The following is a 26,038-nucleotide window of genomic DNA, read 5'->3' as shown; positions in this document are numbered from 1 at the left end:
AATATTCTTTCCTCGGCTCTTCTAAGAAAAGCCATGTCTGATAATGTTCTGTAGATGACAGGGAACCTGGATGGTACTGTTCATTCTACTTGACCCTCTGTTCCTTGACTGACTGAAATGTGTGTGTGTGTGTGTGTGTGTGTGTGTGTGTGTGTGTGTGTGTGTATTCTCCAGAGGCTATTTCCCATCTTCTTTGATGATATTTCTATATCACCAATAAACAACCACTTCTACTTTCTTAGTTTTGAAGCCCATCCAGTAGACAAATCACCATTCTTTCTCTTCTATTTGGCCTTTAGTGGGGCAGTCATATACTTGGACCAACCAAGAATTAAGTGACCAGGGTCATTTTCAGGACCGTGGTTAGACCTACAGAAACAAAAGCAAAATGTGTTGAAGTTCCCAGTGTGAAAACTGTGCCTTTAAATAGAAAGCCTGCTATCAGTCTCAAACGAATACCATTATTTCCGTTGTCTCTATCTGGGCAATTGTAGCATTTCTACCAACCCATCTACTCTTGGGAAGAGTCCTTGGGTGATTTCCATCTCACAGGCTGCCTTAGGACTTTTCCTTATTAGTTAATCTTGCATTAAATATTGTAGCATAATAGTTACCTTGAGACAGTCACTCTGGGCTAGAATCAGTTTTCAAGATTTCATTTCAATCATAAGACTGAGTATCTATCAAGCAAAAAATACACTGTATCAAAAATGAATAAATAAAACAAGCCTACCATTTAAAAACCACTAATAAGAAATTTTCAAAGTATGTCCAATTTGATGAAATACTAAATGTTTTAAGGATACTAGTGATTCTACATATCTTATTAAAAGTACACCTATCAATTGGTAAAAAGATAAAGATATAATTCAACACTAGTTTCTACCAATGTATTTCCCTTACTCCACATCATCAAAACAGTAAGCTGTTTGCTGGGAAATTTAAGTAATATCTTACGTAGAACTGGAAGCTATAATAATTATTGAAAAATAAGACTATAATTGATATTCAAAATGTTTTAGAAATTCTAGAATTCTAGAAATTCAAGATTTCTAGATAGGCACAAAATAAGTTTGATAGTAGTATAAATAATTTATATTACCTTGATAAAATACTCTTTATTTTCCAAAAAAAAAAAATCCCCACAATAACAAAGGACACTATGTCAATAGTGCAAATGCAAAAGAAAGTGCATATATTTTCTACCTAAAGTATTTGGATTTCGTTGCCCTCTATACTACTCTGGTCATTGTATTTTGTATAATCCCTTATCAAAAGCAACACTTTTTTGTGGCCCCACTTTAAGGTAAGCCCCTTACTCTCAAGTTTTTTATAACCTATTTGGATAAGAACTATTTTCATTTATCTGTGATAGACGCTGACTGAACATCTAACTGTGCAGTGTGCGGCGAGGAAGGAAAGCATATTGTCCCCAATTTTCAACAGCTCATTTACTCTACATTTTTTTTCAAGTAATTTTCCATATTTCACTCTTAATTTTTCTTGTAATTCCTATGATATAATGAAGGTAAGTATCCTAAGAGAAAAATGGAAGCCTGGAACATGTAAGAGAAAAGGTTTACAACTAATTGGCAGAAAATAAAATATTAAAGACTAAAAGGAGGTCTTCTCACTGGAGCAGAAGTCTGTTCTCTGTTTTGTTTTGTATGTTGTCAGTGATAAAATTTCTCTGAGTAGGAAAAAAAGTCTGAAAAAAAAATTTGACCTTATATGTACGTAAAAATGTATAAAAAATCCTTCGCATATAGAATGTTAAGGAGAAAGCAGTTAGAAGAAATTGTGTCTATAATTTTAGTAGTCAACTGGTCTGTGGGATTATGTCAAGACTACTTTTAGGGAGAACAATTAAGTGTGTTCCACTTTCATGGTAGTCATAAAAGGGATCTAAAAGTATTAATTTACCAAAATTATATGATGAAATGCAGTGATTGGTTTAACCAAGGTAGTTATTTTCCAATTTTTCGGAATGGTTTTCCCCTGGGCTACTGTAACAAATATACTGTAGATTAGCTGGATTACACAATAGACATTTATTTCTCATAGTTCTGGAGTCTGTGAAGTCCAAGATCAAGGTACCAGCAAATTTGATGTCTGGTGGGGAGCTTCCTACTTGTTTGCAGATGACCACCTTCTTGATGTATGCTCGCACGTTTGAGAGAGAGGTCATATCTCTCATGCTTCTTGTTATAAGGGCACTAATCCCATTGATGAGGGCTCCATCTTCATGACCTAATTATTTTCCAGAGGCCTGACCTTCAAATACCCTTACAATAGGGATTAGGGCCTCAACATATGAATTTGGAGGTTGGGGAACACAAATATTCAGTCCATAGCAAGAATTGTTTAGTAGATCCAGGAATAGAGATTTCCTGAATTATGCAGTAGGCATAACAAACATATGCTATAGGCATCAATAAAGCAGAGACGCCAACAAAATTTTTTTAAGAATTTAACATTTAATTTTTACAACAAGGAACTTAGTACTTTGTGGAAGAGAAACCAAATGTAAAGCTTCTTCACACTCATTTCATCATTTAGCATATATATATATAATTTGTGGTTAACTATTTTGTTGTGGGTAGGGTTCTCTTGTCTTTTCTATCCTTATGACTTTTCTAAAGATCTTAATAACAGACACCTGGCAAACATAATGTTTATGGAAAGCAACAGGCACAAGAAGGAGTCCAAGAATGCTCAGGCGTGTGCAAAACTGGAGAAGTAACACAGAAGCAAGGAGAGATCATGCTAAATAAGCATCGACAAAAATGATTATATGTGAAAGGACTTCGACAAGACCAGTCTCTTATTTTAGTCCCAACTTTATCAATTACTAGCTTTGTGACCTCCCCTTCCTTAGGAAGCTACTTAATGTCAGATTACTCATTGGTAAAATAGGGAAACAACACAAAGGGCCATATTAAGAATTAAATAAAAAGATGCATATAAATAAATTAATTCTTGCACATAGTGAGTGCTCAGGGCCACTTCCCTGCTAAGTTTATTATTACTAAGGCCTTCCAGATTCTATCCTCATGCCCCTCCATGTCCATGAAGGATGGAGTCTGTGTGATCTGAAAGGTTATTAATATTTAAAATAAAAACCCTGCTGAGTTGGAGCAAAACATCACAAATAAATTACCTTCTATCAGCAGTAGTTTCTTAATTGGAATTATATTACCTTATCATTTGCTTATTTATATGTAAATGCTTACTTGTGTTCATATCCTGCCACTATTTTCACATATGCAGCTCTTGTTTATTCATGGAAGGGGGGACGTAAAACATTAGTAGGGAATAGGAAATTCAGAAATGATGCCCAATCTTCATTTAAAACTATTTTTGCTAATAGTTTTAATTTCCCTTCATCAAGTATATTTTTTGAAGGATCAAGCTATGACTAAGAAAGACATGGTCTCTGCCCTTGCTGAGTTTATGTTGGAGCTAAATACTAATCCATGCATCGTAACATTACTTCAGTCAGACATAGTGTGCGGGTTTCCAAAAGATAGTATAGAAAAAAGACCTACTAGTAAAAATGTACTTTGGGTTTCAGTTTTGTAATTATTTTTGCAACTCATATTTCCAAAATGTAGAAAAGTTAACACACTTTCAAAGATTCCCCCCCTTTTTTTTTCTCCAGGAATCTTTTCTGGCAGTTACAAGTTCAGAATGCTTTTGTGCATTCCAAGCAGTCTTGCCCAGATTCTGCCACCTGTTCCATCATTCTGGGTATATTTAGGGTATAGTTCTTTTCCATATGGGCAGTGTAATTCCATTAAGTAGCAATCCAGCACAGTTTCTTTTCTTTTTTTTTTTAACGTTAAACCTCGAGAGTTAATCGTCCATCTGTGTGTAATCATCGATTCCATTAAGCCTTATGGCCTTGTCAGATTATCAAACATTTTAAACAGTACTCTTTTCTTCACAGGAAACACATTTGATAATTAAGGGCATGATGGAATCTAAGTTTTTGAGTCTGACTCCAAGGACCCACAGTGGCTTATGCTGATCCTGAGTCAAACTTTGCCTCCTCTAGATCACTGAGCTTTGACTACAACAGGACGTATCATCGATCTCGTTTAGTCAGATTTCGAGACAAGCAGGATATGATGTTTAGATGTCAAAGACAAATCAAATGTTTCACTGGTTTTGGTTTCACCTGCAAGGCGTACTTTCAAATTTCTGTTTGCGATAACTGAATCACACGAGTATTGAAGAGAGCAGTCCTCAGCTATAGCCTGTGTGTGACACAGACTTCTTGCTTGTTTTTATAGGTTTCTGTTGTCTCTTATTGCAGAAGAGACTAGATTTTCAGACTGTCAGTGAGGAACTTCATAGAAGGAGGTAGTGTGGGTGGGTTTCTTGTCAAAGAACTTTGACAAGAATTTGAACTTTGATTTTTTATGAAGTGAAAAATACTAATAATTGTACACAAAATATTGCTGGCTTTAAGTATTTTTGTCCTTGTTTTGTTTATTAAGCAGGGATGAGCACAAGTTAAATGAGCAGAGCTTAGAGAAAATTAAAATCAAGAATTCTCACTCCAAGTCACAAAGTACAATCATGATGTGTGACCAGGGTCTTGAGAGCATTAATTTCCCATTCCCTTGACAATGAATTCTCCTAATGTATGTATTAAAGACATAGGACATAGTACTTATTATCAGCATATCATAAATCTTCCATTAAAATAATACAAATAAAGCACTGTGCCTAGGCCACTGGAGATAAAACTGTTGCATAATTGACAGACGGTAAGTAATTTTTTAAATCGAGTAATAGAAAATTGTACTGTCTTCCACAGTCTAAATCCCAGAACTATCTAGTTATTTGTTCGAGTTCCCTTATTTTATTTCAATGTGAATATTGAAATGTTTGTCTTCAGTCTACCAAAATCTAAATAATCAAATTCATATTAAATTGTGTATTTTATTTCCTGAAACAAAACAAAGACCTTTTTATGATTGTGTAAGGTGTCTGGACCCAGGGAAAGTAGGCTTTGTATGGTCTGGTGACTGAATTAGACGCACAAAGGGAGAATCTTGGCCTTTGCAGAGCAGCAGGTCTGGACAGCTTAGTTCACTGCACAGCCAACTCAGAAGCCCTTCCGGAGCAAATCTGGCCCAGAAGGCTGCACATATTTTTGCCTGGATAGACCTCTTCATGTTCAACAGGAGCCTCTGCAGCGATGATGGGGTCCTCCATATTGCTCACACAAAGCTACAGTATGGGACAGGAAATCTGGCTCTTTAACCCTCTGGCTGCTGCACATGATTATTTGGCTAGCAAAGCAGAAAAATGTCGACAGCCTAAGGTTTAAATGATTAGTAACAGGTTTTTGAGTGATTTTCCCAGAATGTGCTAGTATAAATAGAGGACTGTGAAAGTGTGGCTTGTGGTATTTTTTTTCTTCCTTTTGATATTGTGGCTTGTTTGTTTCCATTTCTTTCCATGACACATTCCTTTTTATGACTGTGTACACCCAAGCCAAATACCCAAATGCAGGCTTGAAAAGGAAGGTGCTCACCTCAAAACTCTTCCTGATTAGGAATCAGGTGTCTACATCCAGAATGCAGATAGGCTTTTCAACTCTCCAAAAATTGATCCATTATGGTGAGTTATTTTGGCTTATCCTACCCTAGATTTTGTTTATAGGCTGGAAGAGACAGACAAGACTATTAGTACATTATTATTTATGCAATATTTGAGAATTTTCTCTTTTTTAAAGAGTAAATAGGCCACTTACTAACAATGTGATGCTTTACTTAAGAAGCAATACTATGCTTTATTTTTAAATGTTTCTTTTCTATAGTTACTATTATTATATTTTAAAAAACATGAAACTGACAAATAGATTCATATCCTAGGTGGTTTGATAAATGTTACTTATACATTGTAATAGAGAGATTAAAAATATGACATTTAATGAGTAGAAATGGCACCAAATAATGCAAAGCTTTGAGCTTAGTTTATTGAGATAAATCATATTACATCAACTTCAGCAAACATGGATATCTTAAAATGAATAATGACAATCTTCTGTTGGGAAAACAGTTCTGTTCAGTAACAAAGCAGTTTTTGAAATCAAGACCATTGTTTTGAAAATATTTGCAGGAGCCAGTCATTAGCTGGCTATGTGTCATGATATGGATGCAGGGCACAAATTATGATTTTCTATGTCTCAGTATGCATTTTTTGGTTACAAAAAGATTTTCTACTTTTTAGTGTGAAAGAAAACTGAAGCATCAGAATATGGGAAACCTCTAGGACTTGCCTAAGTGAATGAAATAAACCAACAGGCCTCTGATTTATATTTGTCACTATTCTTATCTATTTGGCATTTTATGTTGGTAATCAACACACGATTCCTTGTAAAAGCCATGTTAAAAGTACCATATTTAAACAAGAAAGGGCAGAAGAAAAATGGTGTGTTTTCTTAGCACTTATAGAGGTGCTGGTTTTCCCAACTTAGGGGGGGAAAAAAAAACCTCTTTCTAGCCTCAGAAAGACTATGCATTTCACTGAAGACAAAGCTCAATCTCCCACTGCCCCTTTACACATAATCTTGAGAGACAAAATCAGTTCACTGAATTCACTTTCTCACATGTATTCCATCTGTCTTACACCCACCACTCTACTGAAACGGTTCTTATTAAAGTCATCTATGACCTTCAGATTGCTACATCAGACAGACATTTTGATAAATCTTGTCCTGTTTAATATGGACCTCACCTCTTCCCTAAGACATTCCATTATTCTTGATGTTTTTGTTACTTCTTTGGCTTCTATCATACTACCCTTTGCTAGGCTTCTTAATTGATTTTTCTTTGTGGGATTCTTTTCCTCCATCTATCTTTTAATTTTCACGTTTCCCCTGATTATTCTATCTTAATCTTTTTCTCTCCTCACTTACTACACTCTGACCTGAGCTATGACACTCATCCTCCCAACGTGAATTACAACTCACTTGGTGAAAACCTCTGAGTTAGTTAAGAAGCTTTTGGATACAAGTAACAGAAATAAAAACATGCATAAGGCATGAAACTCAAAATTTATTAGCTCACATATCTAAAACATTAAGGAGAAAGTTAACTAAAGACTTTGCTGGATCCAGTAGTGCAAAAATATCAGCAGAACTGTTTCTTTTGTTAGCTTTTTAACTTCTGTATCGTCTTCATCTGCAGACTTTACCTATACGGAGACAAAGACCCCACCGGTTACTCTGGGCTTACTTATTCTAACAGCTAGTAATTCCACTGAAAAAAATAAACACGACCACCTCTCTTCCAGCATCCTCACCAGTACCTGTGTTTGTTTTCTGATTGGCCTGACTTGATTCAAGTGCCCTCCACCATCAGAGGGAGAGGCGTGGCCTTTTAATAGTCAAACCAGAATCAGTAACTCAGGAAAGGGGCATTTCATAAAAGAAAGTAAAGAGTAGATTCAAAACAAAACAACACATGAAAACCTCAGTGGCAACTCTCAAATCTAGAATGTTTTTCTATACCCTTATCCTAGGATCCAGACAAATGTATTGTCTTCATTTCAAAATTACATCCCCAAAACTTGAATTAGAATTCCTCCTAGTCACACCCCTAAATATATTTATCTTCTTAAGCTTTTGGTAGTGCTACCACTACTTAAAATATCATCCAATGCAGAAACGTAGAAGATATCTTAAACTTCTGCCTGACAATTCTGTCTGCTAAATAAATACCAATGAAATACATTACATTTGTTTTTTTCTCTCCAAATTTATTGTTACTACATTATTACAGGTATACGTTATCTTTGAACTGAAGAATATCCCAACAGGACTTATTTCCCTTGAATCTACTTTCCATACTGTTATTTCACTATCATTCTAATACTTAAATATATTCATTTTACTTACCTGCTTTAAGCCAAATCACCCCCAGGATGAGTTATTCTCCAAACTCCTTCCCTATCAGTTCATGCTCTAAGCCAAAACTTAAGCCAAACTAATCTAGAGTTTTCCAAATATGTCATTCTATTCTTGCTTGAGTGCCTTTGAACACAGAATTCCTTTGTCCTAGAATTCCTAGAATGTCCTAGAATTCCTTTGTCCTTCCTCTCCTATCTTTTTAAATGCATTTATCTCATAAGATCTATTTTAGGTACTTTCAAGCTGAGTTAAAAACTTCCCCTTTTTCAACCATGAACCTTGTATGCAATTTTTTTATTCCATTTATCAAAATGTATTTCTTTACATATTAACCTCTCTCTCTCAAGACTGAACTCCTGAGGGAGGAATATGTTTTATTATACTTGTTAAGCTTTTATCTAATTCTGTCCAATGACAGTCACCGTATCTGTAATATTGCATGAAAACAAATTTACACTGAATAAATGCATGCAGGCATGAGTGAATGAATGAATACAATAGTAAACTTTGATAATCTAAAGCTATGAAAACAATGATCACCACCCAAAAGGTAAAGGAGAACTTCATTTTTAGAAAACATTTAAAACAAAAGCTTTAATTTCTGACACTAATAATTTCAATAATATTCATGGCTTATAATCTGTAGGAATGTTTCAAGCCCTTCCACATTGAAAGCATCATTTGCCTTTGCATTGTAGGCCAAAAGAAGTATCATTACCATCAGTGCTACAGTGCTTATCGGAGGGAGAAGCTGAGGAGCAGATTGGTTGTGTGTCCATCCCAGGTTCATGAAGAGTGTTGGCGGTAGCACTAGATCCAAAAAATTTGTTTCCCTAGTCATTTAAAAGCATAAATTAGAGCTCTTCTCCAGAATCAATGGAGAAGGCCAGAGCATGCTATTTTAATCAATTACAAAAGTTCTCCATCTCCAATCAAAGAAAGGTATTAGTGAAATGAATGAGAGTAATTAAATCTAATTTAGTCATGCAAATGAGTTTAATTAAAAGAAATCTACCCTTTAATAACTTCAGGGGAAAATGCAGTTCCTTATGGAGTTTGAAATTTAGTTAAGCTCACAAGACACAATAGCTGAACTGATGAGACCACACTGTTGTAATCTGCTTGTGTAAATATTGACACATGTAGCATTTAGTTTGTCTCACAGTGATAATACTTGCTCTAGGCTTCTGATGAAATCTGGCATTTATAATTATTAAAAGATGCTTGTTAAAAATGTTCTTATCCATCATGTTAATTCTATGAATGAGATCGCTAATACATTGACCTCCAAAATAAAATATTGCCTAAACCAGAGTTTAAGAAAATGAATTTAAATTCAACACTTATTGGAGCCCATACTCTACAGAAAACATTGAGCTACAATTATAGCAGGAAAACCAGGAGAGGAGCAATAGGAAGGTCCCTGTCCTGAGTATGCTTACAGTCTAATGGCTGCACTGTCTGCTGTCTGTAACAATTACAGACAGAATTATTCAGAATGAAACTACAAGACTTGGATGCCATAAGGAAAAAAACATAATTCCATGGGAGAACATAAAATGGAACTCTTATTTAGAATGAGTGGGAAGAAATAGGAAACTCTTCACCAATGAAAGCAAATGTGACCTGGCTTTAGAGATAGAGGAGATTTTGACTGCAAAACATACAATGATGAGGAGAGACAGGGAGCCATAAAAGACAAAACATTATAGGCAAAATATTGTCCAAAAGAAGGAAAAGTCCATGCTTAAATGCTCTATTAGCTTGGTGGGCTACAGGAGAAAAAATTTTAGAAAGCAGTTCCATAGCTAGTCAGAGGTCAGATTTTGGGGGATTTTAAATGCCATACTTGGTGTCAGGACCCTTATCTGTAGACAATATAGAGGTGGGAAAGGGTTTTGAACAAAGGAGTGGCCCGGCTACTTGTTATTTGGAACGAAGGCTCTGATCAAGGATGAAGAAGAATTTATAACGGAGAAAGAATGGAGACCAACAGACTGGTAGTTGTAATTTGAATGAGGGTTCAGGATGCTGTGGTGTAGGGCAATGGCAATGGGAATACAAAAGGAGAAGCAGAGTCCAAGACTTTAGCAACCAATGAGCTTTAACACCGGTATCGGGGTGGACAGTGATGCTCTCAATTAAACTAGAGAGCACAGAAAGATGGGGAAGAGATACCCAATGAAGCTAATCCACAGTTGTGCATTTCAAACACAACTTCATGCCCTTCACAATGCCCTCATTCTATTCTTTTTCTTTTTCTTCATACTTCTATCATATGATATGCCTTCTTAGGTATACCGCATCTTCTTTGTTAACTATAAGCTTCAAAAGGGCAGAGAATATTTTGCTCTATTGTTCACTGATGTATCTTGGAAATCTAGCATATTGTAGATATATCTTAAATATCTAGCACAGAATACAGTCTAACACATAATAGATGCTTGAAAAGTATTTGCTAAAAAACAATGAAAAGATTGTAATATTGAAATCAAGTTATCAGTAAAAAACTAAAATTAATACATGGCTTCCAAAACCTGAGTTATCTATCCCTGTTTACTTCTGTTTTTTCTTCTATTACTATTCTTCAATGGTGTTCCATGCTCCAATTATACAGAATTCCCTTTAGTATCATGAAGGCCTGCTCTCTTCTGTTGTTGAATTATATTCAAGGCCAATCACAATGTCTCTTATCTCCAGGCCTTTAAACCCATTCCTCCCTCTCCCAGGAATGTGCAAACTACTCCTACCTCCCTTATCTCTGCCCAGCCATCTCCTCTTCATTCTGAAGGGATCAATCCTTTCTCTGAGGAGCTTCTCCTTGGGAGAATGAGGTGGAAGAATTGCTTGAGCCAGGGAGGTTGAGGCTGCAGTGAGCCATGGTTGCCCCACTGCACTCCAACCTGCTGGGTGACAGAATGAGACCCTGTCTAAAAACAAAGAAGAAGAAGAAGAAGAAGAAGAAGAAAGAAACTTCTCCCAATTCCAAACCTCGTGTGGATGTCTCTAATTTGTCCTTACACAATATTCCATCCCTCTGTCAGAGAAAATTTTTACCCTGTATGATCATCAATTGCCTAGTCCTTGTTTACTTTCCCATCTGATTGTGTATTTATGAAGGAACACATGAATATCTTTCGCCAATGTTTCCCCAGCAGGTAGCACAGGACCAGGCACACATGAGCACTTAATACATTTGTATTCAAATAATAAACATGGTGAAAAAACACAAAACAAATAATAAACGTGGTGGTTCAGTTTTCAAAAGTAAACTTCAAAAATTCTAACACAGAAAAGGAATGCTTAGAATACTATTGTAGAGATATTCTAAATTAGAAGAGAAGAAAATTAAAATTCATTTATGATTGTACTGTTGTCTCACTTAAGTAAAATGAGAGGCTATTAATGACAAAGAGGGAAGAATTTGGGTTTGAGAGTAAAAGGAAAGTAGGTACAACTTGGGATAATTAACGAAATCAGGTAGAGAGAGGGAGCAAGAAGTGGACAAAAGAATAACATTACCAATGAATATCAAAGGACTCAGAAAAGGGCTCATTTGCAAAGAAATTGTCCTCTAAATGGTAAGAGAATGTAAAATTTAAAATATTGTAAGTAAGTAGATGACAAAACAAGAATAAAAGTTAACAATCTATTGCATTCTCAAAAAAACCCCAAAAACACAGTATTTTGTAATGCAGAATCAGAGATCTGAGGGCTAAGAAGGGTGCTTATGTAGAGTTACTACTTTTATCTGTGCTGGTTGTATTAATACCTTGAACCGAAGCACCCAGAGTCGGGGGTGAGTGGGAGCTACAACACAGCCCATAGTCTGCTTGCCAAGCCAAACATCTGATGTGGGCCTATATCCACTAGGAAGAAGGGGTACATTTTTCTTGATACTCACCATGACTTTGTCTGCCTGCCCAGCCTTCCAACCATATGCCGGCCTCTCTCCAGAGGAAGACTTTTTCTTGCTCTCCCAAAGACACAATATGAACTAGTCTCATTCCTTTATCGGGATGAGGAAATAGGAGGCTTAGTTCAAGTTTGACATCTAAATACTAACATTTGGAATTTTAGATTTATATTGCAAGTTCTTTAATACATTTGCCATCAAAATAAATTTTAGGCAAAGGCAATAATAGTAATCTAATGAATGTGGGACAGTACTAACATCAACTCATCTAGAACTTCTTTAATGGAGTGATGTTGGCATAAGCCACTTCAAATTTATTTTTGAAAGAGCTGAAAACTAATTAAAGGATTGCATGAGACAAATGAGAGATAAACTGTTGAATAAATAAATATTATATCTTTTGGTTCAAGTTGTATGGCAAATATTTTCTCTGTATTCCCCTTGTGTATGACTATTTTCCATTAGTTCAGTATTCCTATGGCATTATTGATGAGGATTTAGCGAGAGAAATGGAATTGGGTATAGTTTTACCCTGGTTTCTCAGTCATTCTGAGCAAACTGGTATGGGTTTCAATGTCCTCATTTTTTAAAATGAGGAGGATAATGAAAGTCTGCCATGAGACTTCAAGGAAAAAATCATAAAGCACAAGAAAATATATTAGAGTAACTGATTCATCTCGTCTGGAAGGAAAGATTTTATCCTATCTATAATTGCAGTCATAAGCATTCTAGAAGCTTCTATTCATAATATTCATAATATTTAAGGAGTAATATTTAAAATTTATTTAATAATATTTAATATTTAAAAATTAAATAATTTAAATATTAAATATTTTAATAATTCTAATACTTTAATTTAAAATAATAAGTTTAAATTTAAATGTAAATGTTTAATGTAAAATAATTTACATAATCAATTATTAAATAATATTTAAATATTTAAATTTAAAATTTTAAATTATAACTTTGTTTAAAGGAACTTTGTTTAAAGTTTCCAATTATGGGACTCAGAGAAAATAGTTCTTCAAGTCTGTGTCTATTTCTTCTAGAAGAACTAGGACACAATCTTGTTATAATAAATTATATCCACAAACACATGATCAATGGCTCGTAATGAACAGGTTTTCTTGCATACAATTAAAGTTTACACGTGTTTTATTTTTCATTCTTCAAGGAAATGGAAAAGTGAACATAAATGTTCTAAAGAAATGGTAATTTAAAGTGACCCCCAAATTATTAACACCTCTTCTAAGTTGAGAACCTTGTTTTTTGTCCTGATTACTTTACATGATAAAATTTTTCTATTTTATCTTTTTATTTTGTTTTTATTTTGAAACATTTCTTCTCATGAAAGCTTACAGGTTAGTTTGCGATTCTACCCTGCTTAATTGCTCATTGCAATTTCCTGTGAGAAACAATTACTGAAAAAATAAGATTCTTTTTTTGTGTTCACATTTGTAACTACCACTTAAGCAGAAACTACAATGCTTGAGCATTCAATAGTTTAAGGTGATTATGAGCAAATCTAGGAGTCTAGAAATTTCAATATTTACCAATAAATTTGATAGATTGTAGATATGATGAGGAAGCTAATGCAAACCATTAACATTGAGATGTATATATATATATATATATATATATTTTTTTTTTTTTTTTAAAGGAAAAAGGAGAGGAATGCTGGCTGATTAATGAGAAAGCTAATGCAAACCGTTAATATTGATACTGTGGAAAAGAAACTCTAGAAAGTTTTTTTTTTTTAAGGAAAAAGGAGAGGAATGGTGGCTGATAGGAAGGTACATGCTTAATATTGCTGAGTTATTGTTTTATTATAAAATTCTGTCTATCTCTTACCGGTGTTGACTTAATTGAGAGTAGAACATTATAAGAAAAGCATAATTCGTGAGTTAATGTACTAAGTTTGAATTCTGGCTGTGAAAACTTTAACAAGATATTTACATTTCTAAGCTTTTGTTTCATATGAAAAAATGTAGGTGATGTGCTTGTATGTCTATATTACAAAATGATTTTGATTATTTGTATCAAAGTAATATGTGGTCAGTTAAACAGAAGTCATCACATATTTTCTGGATAATAAGTGCTTAATATCAAAATAGAGACGTTCATGATTGTTGACCCTCAAACCCCCATTGGAAGTCCAATAAGCTGCCTCCAATATCAGGGAACCAATCACTGAAGATGTCATATGAAAGCAACAAATAGTGTGGTTCTCATAAAACTTCTGAGAAGTTGCTGCAATTTTCCAGAGTCTTTGAGAATATTTTATCAATTTTTCTGTCTGTAGCAGCAAAGCAGATGGCTGTCAATGATTCATCAGGAAGCCTATGAGTCTGAGTAGATCAGCCTTTGGAGACTAAGAGCTCCTTCACCTATGTCTTCCTAATTGGTTTCAGTTTCCTGTAATTTACAAACTCTAACCAGGAATCTTACAGAAAGAAGGATTCTGGAAAACAAATCTCCCAGCTTCACTTCTGCCATTCAGGGGAGGCCTTGGAAGGAGATAATAGTGATGCCAAGTAACGTTAGACACATGTTAGACATTCTAAAGTAGGGGTCCCCAACACCCAGGCCGCAGACCAGTACCAGTTTGTGGCCTGTTAGGAAGCAGGCCGCACAGCAGGAAGTGAGTGGTGGTAGAGCAAGCAAAGCTTCATCTGTATTTACAGCTGCTCCCCATCATTCAGGTTACTGCCTGAGCTCCGCCTCCTGTCAGATCAGCAGCAGCATTAGGTTCTTATCGGAGGGCAAACCCTATTGTGAACTGCACATGTGAGGGAACCTAGGATGCATGCTCCTTAAGAGAATCTAATGACTGATCATCGGTCACAATCTGCCATTAACCCCAGATGGGACCGTCTAGTTGCAGGAAATAAACTCAGGACTCCCACTGATTCTATATTATGGTGAGTTGTCTAATTATTTCATTGTATATTACAATGTAATAATAATAGAAATAAAGTGCACAATAAATGTAATGCACTTGAATCATTCCAAAACCATCCCCCACCACCTGGTCCTGGAAACATTGTTTTCTACAAAATCAGTCCCTGGTGCCAAAAATGTTGGAGACTGCCGTTCTAAAGCATTTAGAATAATGCTTCATGAAAAATGAGTACTTGGTAAATATGACATAATACTCTATTGTATTTTGTTACTAGTGGATTGAATTTGCATAAGAAATCTAAGTCTGTAATGTATTCACATATATGCTTCTCTCTTTGGTATCTCTCTTTTTCCCTCTTTTTCTTCTTCCTAAAATTAATTTTTAAAAAAAACTTATCATGAATGAATGAATGAAAGTTGGTTAATTACCTATCAGGCCAGGAAAAGTACATCACTATAAGGTTTGATATGGGGATGATGAGTCCAGGAAGACCACGGTGGATAAAGTCTGGATTAGGATCAACATTACTGCCATGTAATTACTAAGGCCCCAGCAATCATGATCAAGGTCTCCTCTGACATTTCAGAAGTAAACTGCTCTCCCAGCTTCTCACCATACTTAGCCATAAGTAAATCACTTAGGCTTCTACTTTCAGAGGGTTGGGGTGAGGGCATAATAAAGAGATCAGAAGTAAACAATACAGATATTTTTTCTTGATTGTGGATTTATTTATAATTTATTTTTAATTTATATGTAATTTAGCTATTATAAAATAAAAAATGGTATTACTGGTTTCTCTGTGGTTTTTGTTGTTGTTGTTGTTGTTCCCTGCAACCTCCATCTCTCCGGCTAAAGCGATTCTCATGCATCATCCTCCCCAGTAGCTGGGATTACAGGTGTGGGCCACAGCACCTGGCTAATATTTTTCTAGTTTTTAGTAGAGATGGGGTTTCACCATGTTGACCAGGCTGGTCTCAAACTCCTGACCTCAAATGATCTCCCTGCCTTGGCCTCCCAAATTGCTGGGATTATAAGTGTGAGTCAACATGCCCAGCCTAATTGAGAATTTTATAAATGCACCTTTTCTCTCTTGATAAGTCTATTAACTGAATTTTAGTTTGCCTTTTGTTTTAAGAATCTTTTAAGTTGGTAAATCACATATCATTCTCTATGATAGCTGAGCTCACTATTGAAATTTTGGAGATTTTTACATACTTTACTTTTGTGATTTGAGAAATAGTTTTACCCATTCTAAGAAGAGAATTTTATCCAATAGTAATAAAGAAATAAATAAAAGTATGAGACTTCCTTGTAGATGAAAAATCACTGACTTCATTCCAGTAAATTTCAGTTTTCAATCAACTTGCTATTTTCCCATTTGCATTGCTGCAGTGCCTGTGTAGCGAAGATTGCTAATAATCACCAATATCCATTTCCCTGTTCTTCTTCCTGGTTAAACAGTTAAACCACATTTTCTGTTCCCTTGCAGTTAAATTTGGAATACGTAATCCAGATTTAGACAATGAATGTGGTAGAAATGGTAAATATTACTTCCAGATATGCCCCATAAATATCTCTCCCATATAATCTGTCATCTTCTTCCTCTTCCAATAGTTATTCCAGGGACATATTGAATTCAGAGGCATTAGGATTAAAAGAAACATGTCTCTGAATGACTGGTTGGTGTAGATTCTACTACTGGTCCTTCCCTCCCACTTTAGCAATATCATCTGACTGTTAAATGAGTAAACAAATTGCATTATATCTAAACATTGATATTTCAGCCTTTATGTGTTACTTTAGCCTAGCTTAACCTAACTGGCACCGTACTAAACATAAAATAGGTAATAGTTGGCAAAGTAAATAACAAAAAAAAATTACCAAAACTATCTTTCAGGTCTACAAATCTTATACTCAGTTAGTTGATTTCCATATTCCAAGAGTGAGTCATTGGAGCTTAAATGCTCTGATTTGTGGAGGTGACCCAAGTCTGGATGTAAATGTGTTTTTAGGCAACTTCCACGTGGAAAGAGGTACTCATCAAGTTTAGCTGAACAGTGTTGTGATTCACAGCTTGTCTCTTGAGAAGAGTGGAGGAAATCCTGTCATTTATCATGGGTAATTCCAATATGGCTCACACTATCAATCTCCCTGACAATCTCCTCAACAACTCAAAGACCAATCTGTGGCTGGAAACTGTCCAGGTGATAAGCATCAGGATGCTGCGGGCCAGGCCTGCTACAACACCTGCTCTAAAGTCAGATGTACCATCTGCAGTGAATGTAACCCAACTTATGAAGAGGAATCCAACAGTGTAACAATGTTACAGTATGCACGGAAAAAGGGACTTGGTGATGGCCCCAGTGGGTTCATCTCTCTATTTGAGCTGAGCAATTTTATGATTATAGGAACAACTGTTTTCTTCCCTCATAACATGAGTAAAAAAGCCTGATCAACTTCTGGTGGTATAAAATGTTCATATTCTTAGTAAATAAGAAGTTTAGAGATGGAAATAAATGCTTTATGAATTTGTTGTCTCAGCTAGATACAGGCTTCGAGAATTTAAAATATTTTTCTTTAATATTCACTATTGGAAAAATAAATAAGAAGGGATTTTTAGTTTTAAGTGATTCAGTAGCCTTGTTTATACTATTTCTTTCTTTTTATAAAAAGTCTCTTTTGCTTCTGGTTTTAATTTATATTCTAAAAGCACCCACTTTCTTCTTATATAACTTGGTCTTTCTCATCAGAATGTTTGGTTAGGAAATCGCCACTTACCTCAATCTGAGCCAATCATAGTAACTCAACCCTTACAGTGGTCCATCCAGAGATAGCCACATGACTCAAGTGGAGCTAACTGAAGTCCTCCTCCAGATTTTTCAAATTTGACCCCCAGAGAAAGATGTTTATCTGGTTGATGAATCCATGAGAATGTAAGTCTAGGAGTTGTCAGCTGTCCTAGTTTCTGCCATCTTGAGGAATCAAGGCCAGCAATAGAGAGAGTCCTGTGAAGAGAAATGGAGGCAGTTTTGTCAATACTTGAGTTCCCAATTCTTGTTTTATTTGAGGTAGGCTTCCCAGCTGCCTTTCCTATAGTATGAGTACATAAAGTATATATTTGACTATGTGAGCTAATAAATTCTTTTGTTGCTCGAATTTAAGATGTATTCAATATCATGAAAGCAAGAGTCTTAGTAAAACCATTGAGAGTTTTTAAATATTAACTTTGTTGCAGAATGATTTAAATACAATAAAATGCATATACTTTGTATATTTCCAATGAATTTTACCAGTTTATTTACTGATGTAACTCTGACCACAATTGAAACATAGAAGATATCTAACATCCCCAAATTCCCCTGCTCCCTTATCCAGTCAATCTGCCTCCAACTTTCAGCCATAGGCAACCACTGATCTGCTTTCTATCACTAAAAATTAGATTTATCTTTTCTAGAGCTTCATATAAATAAAACCATACAATAAGTGCTCTTTTGTGTTTGGTTTCTTGCTCATAGAATAATGTTTTTGAGACTCATCTCTGTTGCTCTCTATATATTATTCGTTCATTTCTTTTTATTGCTAAGTAATATTCCATTGTTACATACCATAATTTGTTTATTCATTTACTTGTTGATGAACATTGAATTATTTCCATTTATTGGCTCTTCTGAGTCAAGCTGCTGTGAGAATTTGTTTTTAAGTCTTTGTGAGTAAATATCTAGAAATAAAATTGCTCAGTCTTACATAAATGGTTAACTTTATAAGAAACTGCTAACCTATTTTCAAAGCAGCTGCACCATTTTACAATTCCAGTAGCAATGTATAAGAGTATGTTTCCTCATAATTGCAAACACTTTATATTGTCAGTCTTAAATTTCAGCCATTCTGGGGTATATTTTATTGTGGTTTTAATTTTCATATCCTAATGACTAATGATGTTCAGCCTCTTTTTATGTGCTTATTGGGCACTTTATCTTTTTTATAATGTGTTTGTTCAAATGTTTTGCCCATTTTATTTATTTTATTTTATTGAGATGGGGTCTTACTCTGTTTTCCAGGCTGGAGCACAGTGGCACAATTACAGCTCACTGTAGCCTCAAATTCCTGGGCTCAAGTGATCCTCCTGCCTCAGTCTCCAAGAATCTAGGACAACAGACATCCATCACCATGCCTAGCTAGTTTTTTTTTTTTCTTGTGGAGACAGGGTCTCGCTATGTTGCCTAGGCCAGTCTCAAACTCCTGACCTCAAGTGATCCTCCCGCCTTGGCCTCTCAAAGTGTTGGAATTGCAGGCAAGAGTCACCATGCCCAGACCTTGCCCATTTTATACAGTTGCTTTTCTCCTTAATATCTTTTAAGAGTTTTTTATCTGTTCCGAATATGTCTTCTGCCTATATATATATATATTTAGTAGAAGTACATATAGACAGACTGTGAATATGTTACCTTATTCTGTGACTGGCATTTTTATTTTCTTAATTATGTCTTTCAAAGAGTAGACATTTTTAATCTTAATGTGACCATTGAGATTTTTGTTAATAGGCTTTATTTCCTAAAACTGTTTTAAGTTCATACAAAACTGAGAAAACACTAGGAGAGTTCCCGTATATAGTATTCTCTGTCCCCACATATGCACACCCTACCAACTATTGATATTCCACACCAGAGTGATGTATTTGTGATGACTGATGAACCTACATTTACACATAATTGCCACCCAAAGTTCATAGTTTACATTGGGGTTCTCTGTTCTTATTGTACATTCTGTGGGTTTGAAAAAGACTTATAATGACATGTATCCATCACTAAAGTATCATACAGAATAGTTTCACTACCCTAGAAACCTCTGGGATGTGCCTATTCATCTTTCCCTCCTCCCAACCCCTGGCAACCACTGATATTTTCACTGTCTCCACAGCTTTGCCTTTTCCAGACTGTCACACAGTTGAACTCATACCATTGTATAGTCTTTTCAGATTGTCTTTTTTTCATTTACTAATATGCATTTAAGTTTCTTCCATGTCTTTACATGGAAATGGTATGATAGCTCATTTCCTTTTAACACTGAACAATACTCCATTGTCTGAATCAACCACTGTTTACTTATCCATTCACTTACTGAGGGATACCTTGGTTGCTTTCAAATTTTGGCAATTACAGATAAAGCTGCTATAAACATCTGTGTGCACGTTTTTGTGTGAACATAAGTTTTCAACTCATTTAAGTAAATACTAAGGAGCGTGATTGCTGGATCACAAGGTAAGCAATGGACTAGAGTTCTTGTTGCTTCACATCCTTGCCAAGATTTGATGTCATCAGTGTTCACATTTCTGTTCTATTTTAATAGGTGTGTGGTGTCTCATTGTTTTAATCTGCAATTCCTAAATGATACATGATACTGAACATCTTTCCGTATGGTTTGCCATCTGTATGTCTTCTTCAGTAAGTTGTCTGTCAGGGTCTTTGGCCCATTTTTAATGGGGTTGTTTCCTTATTGTTGAGTTTTAAGTGTTCTTTTAATATTTTGCATAGAAATACCATAGATTTTAGTGTGTTCACATTGTGTTCTCTGACTTTACTAAAATCATTTATTATTCCTAGGAGTTTTGTTTGTTTGCTTTCAGGTTCCTTGAGATTGTCTTCCTTTCCAATCTGTATAACTTATTTCTCTTCTTGCTTTGTTATAGTTGATACTGCTTTCAATCTAACATTGAATATGAATGGTAAGAGTGGATATCCTTCCCTTGTTTCTGATCTTAGAGGCAAAGGACTCAATCTTTCACCATTGAGTAAGATATAATATATTCTTCAGATTGTTAAAATGATGGATTACATTAATTTTTGAATATTGAACTAGTAGTGCATAATATGGATAAATGTCACTTGCTTATAGTGTATAATACTTTTTCTATATTGCTGAATTTGGTTTTCTTTTTTTCAAAAATTGTTGTATATGTGTTCATGAAAAAATATGTATTATCTTTGGTTTTCCTCTAAGGGTAGTGCTGACTTCATAAAATAGGTTAGCAGGTGTTGGCCAGGCATGGTGGCTCCCGCCTGTAATCCCAGCACTTTGGGAGGCCGAGGCAAGTGGATCACCTGAGGTCAGGAGTTCGAGACCAGCATGACCAATGTGGAAGAAACTCCATCTCTACTAAAAATACAAAATTAGCCAGGCATGATGGTGCATGCCTGTAATCCCAGCTACTCAGGAGGCTGAGGCAGGAGAATCACTTGAACCCGGGAGGAGATTGTGGTGAGCTGAGATCTCGCCATTGCACTCCAGCCTGTTCTACAAGAGCAAAACTCCATCTCAAAAAAAAAAAAAAAAAAAAAAAAAAGGTTAGTAGGTGTTTTTCCTTCTTCTGTTTTCTGAAACACATTGTGTAGTTTTGTTATTATTTCTAATTTTTATTTTTTTTATTTCTTCTCTACATGTTTCATAGAATTTACTTAAATATTCTAGGTCTAAAGGTATTTGGGGGAAAGATATTAAACAAATAGGTTTATTCAGGTTATCTATGTCATCTGGAAAGAGTAAGGTTTAGCATTTTGAGGTTTTTGATGAACTGGTCAGTTTCATCTACATTGTTAAATTTATATGCACAGATTGGTTATAGTATTCCCTTTGTATTCCTTTAAAGTCTGATGTGCCTGCAGTGACGTCCTCTGTTTTATGCCTTATATTAGTAATTTGTGTCTTCTCTGTTTTCCCTTTATACCTCAGAATTTTCTTTTTAAGTCTTGCTAGAAGTTGATCATCAAATATATTTTTCAAATTCAAAAAGAGAAGGATAAGCTATTACATTTATCAATATATTGAACATCTACCCCTTCTTTATTCCTGATGTTCTAAGTTTCTTCTGTCACTATTTCTCTTTTGTTTAAACAAATTCCTTTAGTAATTCATTGTGAGCAGGTATTATGGCAATAAATTCTCTTACTGTCTTTCATCTGAGTGTGTCTTAATTTCAGCTAGAGAGTGATTTTACTGAATATGGAATTTTGAGTTGATAGTTTTTAATTTTTCTCTCCCTTTTTTTTTCTTCCTGAGATAGGGTCTTGCTCTGTCACCCAGGCTGGAGTGCAGTAGCACCATTTGACTCACTGTAATCTCAAACTCCCAGGCTCAAGCTATCCTCCCACCTCAGCCTCCTGAGTAGCTGGGACTACAGGCATGTACTACCACACCCATCTATCTTTCTAAAAGAATTTTTCTGTAGAGACAGGGTTTCACTATGTCACCCAGACTGGTCTTAATCTCCTGGGCTCAAGTGATCCACCTGCCTTGGCCTTCCAAAGTGTTGGGATTAGAGGTGTGAGTCACCACACCTGGCTGATGCTTTTTTCTTGCAGTTTGTTCTGTTTTCTTCTGGCTTCTGTGAGCTTTTCTTGGATCTTCAAATGCTGAGTAATTGTGGATTGTATTCTGGATATATTGCATATGATGTGGACTCTGCATCTTGTTTGAATTATATAGAGAATGTTGATAATTTTTGTATTGGCAAGCTATTTGGATTTGTCAGTTCACCAGTTCTGACACACTTTCTGTAGGCTGTGGTTCCCTTGTCAATTCAGTTTCAAAGTCTTTGCAGTGTCATTCCGATATTGACTGTGAGATTAAATAGGAACAGTAATATCCCATTTTGACATTTTCTTCTGTGTGCACTGCCCCAGTGGCCAGTCTGGAATCTGGGCAGTGGTGTATCTGTTAGTTTAATTCTCAAGGTTTTTGGTATGCTTAAGCTTAGATCCATTCATGCACAGGTGGAGAGTGAGCCCAGGCATTCACAAGCAACTTTATGGTTATTTTCCTAAATTTTCCCTCTCTGTGATTTCCATACTGTGATCTCTGTGATCCAGTGCCTTCTGGGTAAAACCCACTGCCAGTTTGATATTTCAAATTCTGGTCATCTTTCTCATCTGTCTTATATTATTTACTTTCAGAGTTCTCAACTTCACATATTCTGTCCAAGTTTCATAGCTATATTCAGTAGAAGAGATGAGGTAGACTGTACTTACTCCACTTACCAGGTAGTTATTGTTTTGTTTATTACATGTAGATCTTCAATCCACCATTAATTGGTATATGTAAAAATCAATTGTATATCTCTCTCTTTTTTTTTTTTTTCCTTGAGACGGAGTCTTGCTCCTTGCCCAGGCTGGAGTGCAGTGGCGCAATCTCGGCTCACTGCAAGCTCTGCCTCCTGGGTTCATGCCATTCTCCTGCCTCAGCCTCCTGAGTAGTTGGGACTACAGGCGCCCGCCACCACGCCTGGCTAGTTTTTTGTATTTTTAGTAGAGATGGGGTTTCACCATATTAGCCAGGATGGTCTCGATCTCCTGACCTCGTGATCCGCCCACCTCGGCCTCCCAAAGTGCTGGGATTACAGGCGTGAGCCACCACACCCGGCCAATTGTATATCTCAATAAATAATAAGAAAATAAAACAAGAACATATCATATATAATAGCATGTTGGCTCACAGGGTATTTGTTGATTAATTTGTTTGTTTACTTATTTATTGTCTCTTCCTCCATTAATTTTAGGCACCATGAAGGCTATGCCTATGCCTGTTTTTCTTGTTCATCCTCATAGACCCAGTACTTAACCCCAATGCCTGATAAATGGGAAGAGTTCAGTAAATGTTAGTTCAATTTGTAGGTGTCTGTGAATGAAAATGTGTTTTATCATAAGAAAATACATACTGAATGTTGCTATTAAATAATATTAAAAAGTGCTACCATTTGATTAAAAGTAAAAGCATAATGAACAAAAAAGATACTGGAAGGATATACACTAAAATATAAAGAATGGTTGCCTTTGGTGGAGAAGTTGATTGCATACATATATTCTTATTTATTTGAGCTTTCTTTGTCTTCCCACTTATCTGCATTGTGTCAGTCTTTAAATTTAAAAATTGTATAAAAGAATTTGGCAGTAATCAATGATTGGCATAAACAGGATAGAATTGTAAGTTAGAAGTTACTTCTCCTAGGTTCAAATTATGAATTTACCTAGTAGAATTTTTGAATATTTAAAAAACAAATGTGTAATGAGAAGCATTTAAAGAATGCTAAAGATCTTAGATCATAAGTGAGTGAAATAAAAATTCTAGCAAAAGGAGTATTGTGTCAAAATAAGAAACATGATTCTAATAAATAAATGGTTTCTAAGTTACATGTTAGCATAAAAAGTTGGTTGTATGAGGTCTAGTCATAGTCACGTGTGAAAAGCTACCTGAAAATATAGAATGATTTTCATGAGGGTTCTAGTCTGCTGCTACCTTGTCCATGATCTCTTTGACCCTCATTCTTGGATAAGCTTTCATGTTTCTTTTTGCTTGATTCTTGTTTTCTACAAATTCCTTGTTGGTGGTCCACCTTGGCTACATAGCACAATCCTTTCAAATTAAATGTGAACACTAACACCCCATTTCTGATGTCCCCTTCTGTGAATATGTTAATACAATGCTAATGATCTCTTCTATACCCCTGTTCTCCTAGAAACCGAGGCAGCAAAGCTATGCATTTTTTTCTATTCTTCATAGGACCTACCTGATCAGAGGAAGCATTTATTTTTGTTAGTTTCTTCATTATGATAAATTTATAGCATCAAGTCCCTACAAGCAAAGTCAAGCACAGCCTGTGATTTGGAAATAATTTTGGCTTTAGAATTAGGAAATCCTTAATTGTCTCAAACTTAATCTGTGTGTAATAACCTAAGCTTTTATTAGGATTAAAAGCAATACATTCATTGTATCTGCTTCACAATTTTTCCTTTTTTCCCACTGGTTCAAAGTTCGAAAAGAGAAAATCAGGCCCTTTCGACTTTTAACAGTATCATAGACTGGATGTTCTTCACTGACCCTAAACATTATATCGCTACCCTCTTCCTTAACACACATCATTTCGCCCTGCCCAACTCCATACTCTTTCTTTTTTTTTTAAATTACACTTCAAGTTCTAGGGTACATGTGGACAACATGCAGGTTTGTTACATATGTATACATGTGCCATGTTGGTGTGCTGCACCCATTAGCTTGTCATTTACATTAGGTATACCTCCTAATGCTATCCCTCCCCCCTCCCCCCTCCACCACAAGCCCCAGTGTATGATGTTCACCTTCCTGTGTCCAAGTGTTCTCATGGTTCAATTCCCACCTATGAGTGAGAACATGCAATGTTTGGTGTTTTGTCCTTGTGATAGTTTGCTGAGAATGATGGTTTCCATCTTTATCCATGCCCCTACAAAGTACATGAACTCATCCTTTTTTATGTCTGCGTAGTATTCCATGGTGTATATTTGCGACATTTTCTTAATCCAGTCTATCATTGATGGACATTTGGGTTGGTTCCAAGTCTTTGCTATTGTGAATAGTGCCACAATAACCATACATGTGCATGTGTCTCTATAGCAGCATGATTTATAATCCTTTGGGTATACACCCAGTAATGGGATGGCTGGGTCAAATGGTATTTCTAGTTCTAGATCCTCGAGGAATCGCCACACTGTCTTCCACAATGGTTGAACTAGTTGACAGTCCCACCAACACTGTAGAAGTGTTCCTATTTCTCCACATCCTCGCCAGCACCTGCTGTTTCTGATTTTTTAATGATTGCCATTCTAACTGGTGTGAGATGGTATCTCATTGTGGTTTTGATTTGCATTTCTCTGATGGCCAGTGATGATGAGCACTTTTTCATGTGTCCGTTGGCTGCATAAATGTCTTCTTTTGAGAAGTATCTGTTCATATCCTTTGCCCACTTTTTGATGGGGTTGTTTATTTTTTTCTTGTAAATTTGTTTGAGTTTTTTGCAGATTCTGTTTATTAGCCCTTTGTCAGATGAGTAGATTGCAAAAATTTTCTCCCAATCTGTAGGCTGCCTGTTCACTCTGATGTTAGTTTCTTTTGCTGTGCAGACGTTCTTTAGTTTAATTAGATCCCATTTGTCAATTTTGGCTTTTGTTGCCATTGCTTTTGTTGTTTCAGACATGAAGCATTTGCCCATGCCTATGTCCTAAATGGTATTGCCTAGGTTTTCTTCTAGGGTTTTAATGGTTTTAGGTCTAACATTTAAGTCTTTAATACATCTTGAATTAATTTTTGTATAAAGTGTAAGGAAGAGGTCCAGCTTCAGCTTTTTACATATGGCTAGCCAGTTTTCCCAACACCATTTATTAAATAGGAAATCCTTTCCCCATTTCTTGTTTTTGTCAGGTTTGTCAAAGATAAGATGGTTGTAGATGTGTGGTATTATTTCTGCGGGCTCTGTTCTGTTCCATTGGTCTAT

The 26,038-nt window shown here is 35.6% G+C and overlaps 1 long non-coding RNA gene across 1 annotated transcript in view; it reads right to left on the bottom strand.

Moving 5' to 3' along the window:
• Positions 1-5,970: 5,970 nt before the first annotated feature.
• The window catches only part of LOC107129678 (uncharacterized), a 70,716-nt gene continuing 50,648 nt past the window's right edge, over positions 5,971-26,038 (bottom strand). The window contains exons 2-3 of the long non-coding RNA XR_006698210.3: positions 17,524-17,750; positions 5,971-7,212 (exon numbers count right to left, since the gene is read on the bottom strand). This is a non-coding gene — a long non-coding RNA (uncharacterized lncRNA). The remainder of the gene's footprint in view (positions 7,213-17,523; positions 17,751-26,038) is intronic.

This window comes from Macaca fascicularis, chromosome 5 (genome assembly GCF_037993035.2).
Source record: "Macaca fascicularis isolate 582-1 chromosome 5, T2T-MFA8v1.1".
Classification (NCBI taxonomy): Eukaryota; Metazoa; Chordata; class Mammalia; order Primates; family Cercopithecidae; genus Macaca; species Macaca fascicularis.
This window is presented reverse-complemented; position numbering and strand designations above follow the sequence as displayed.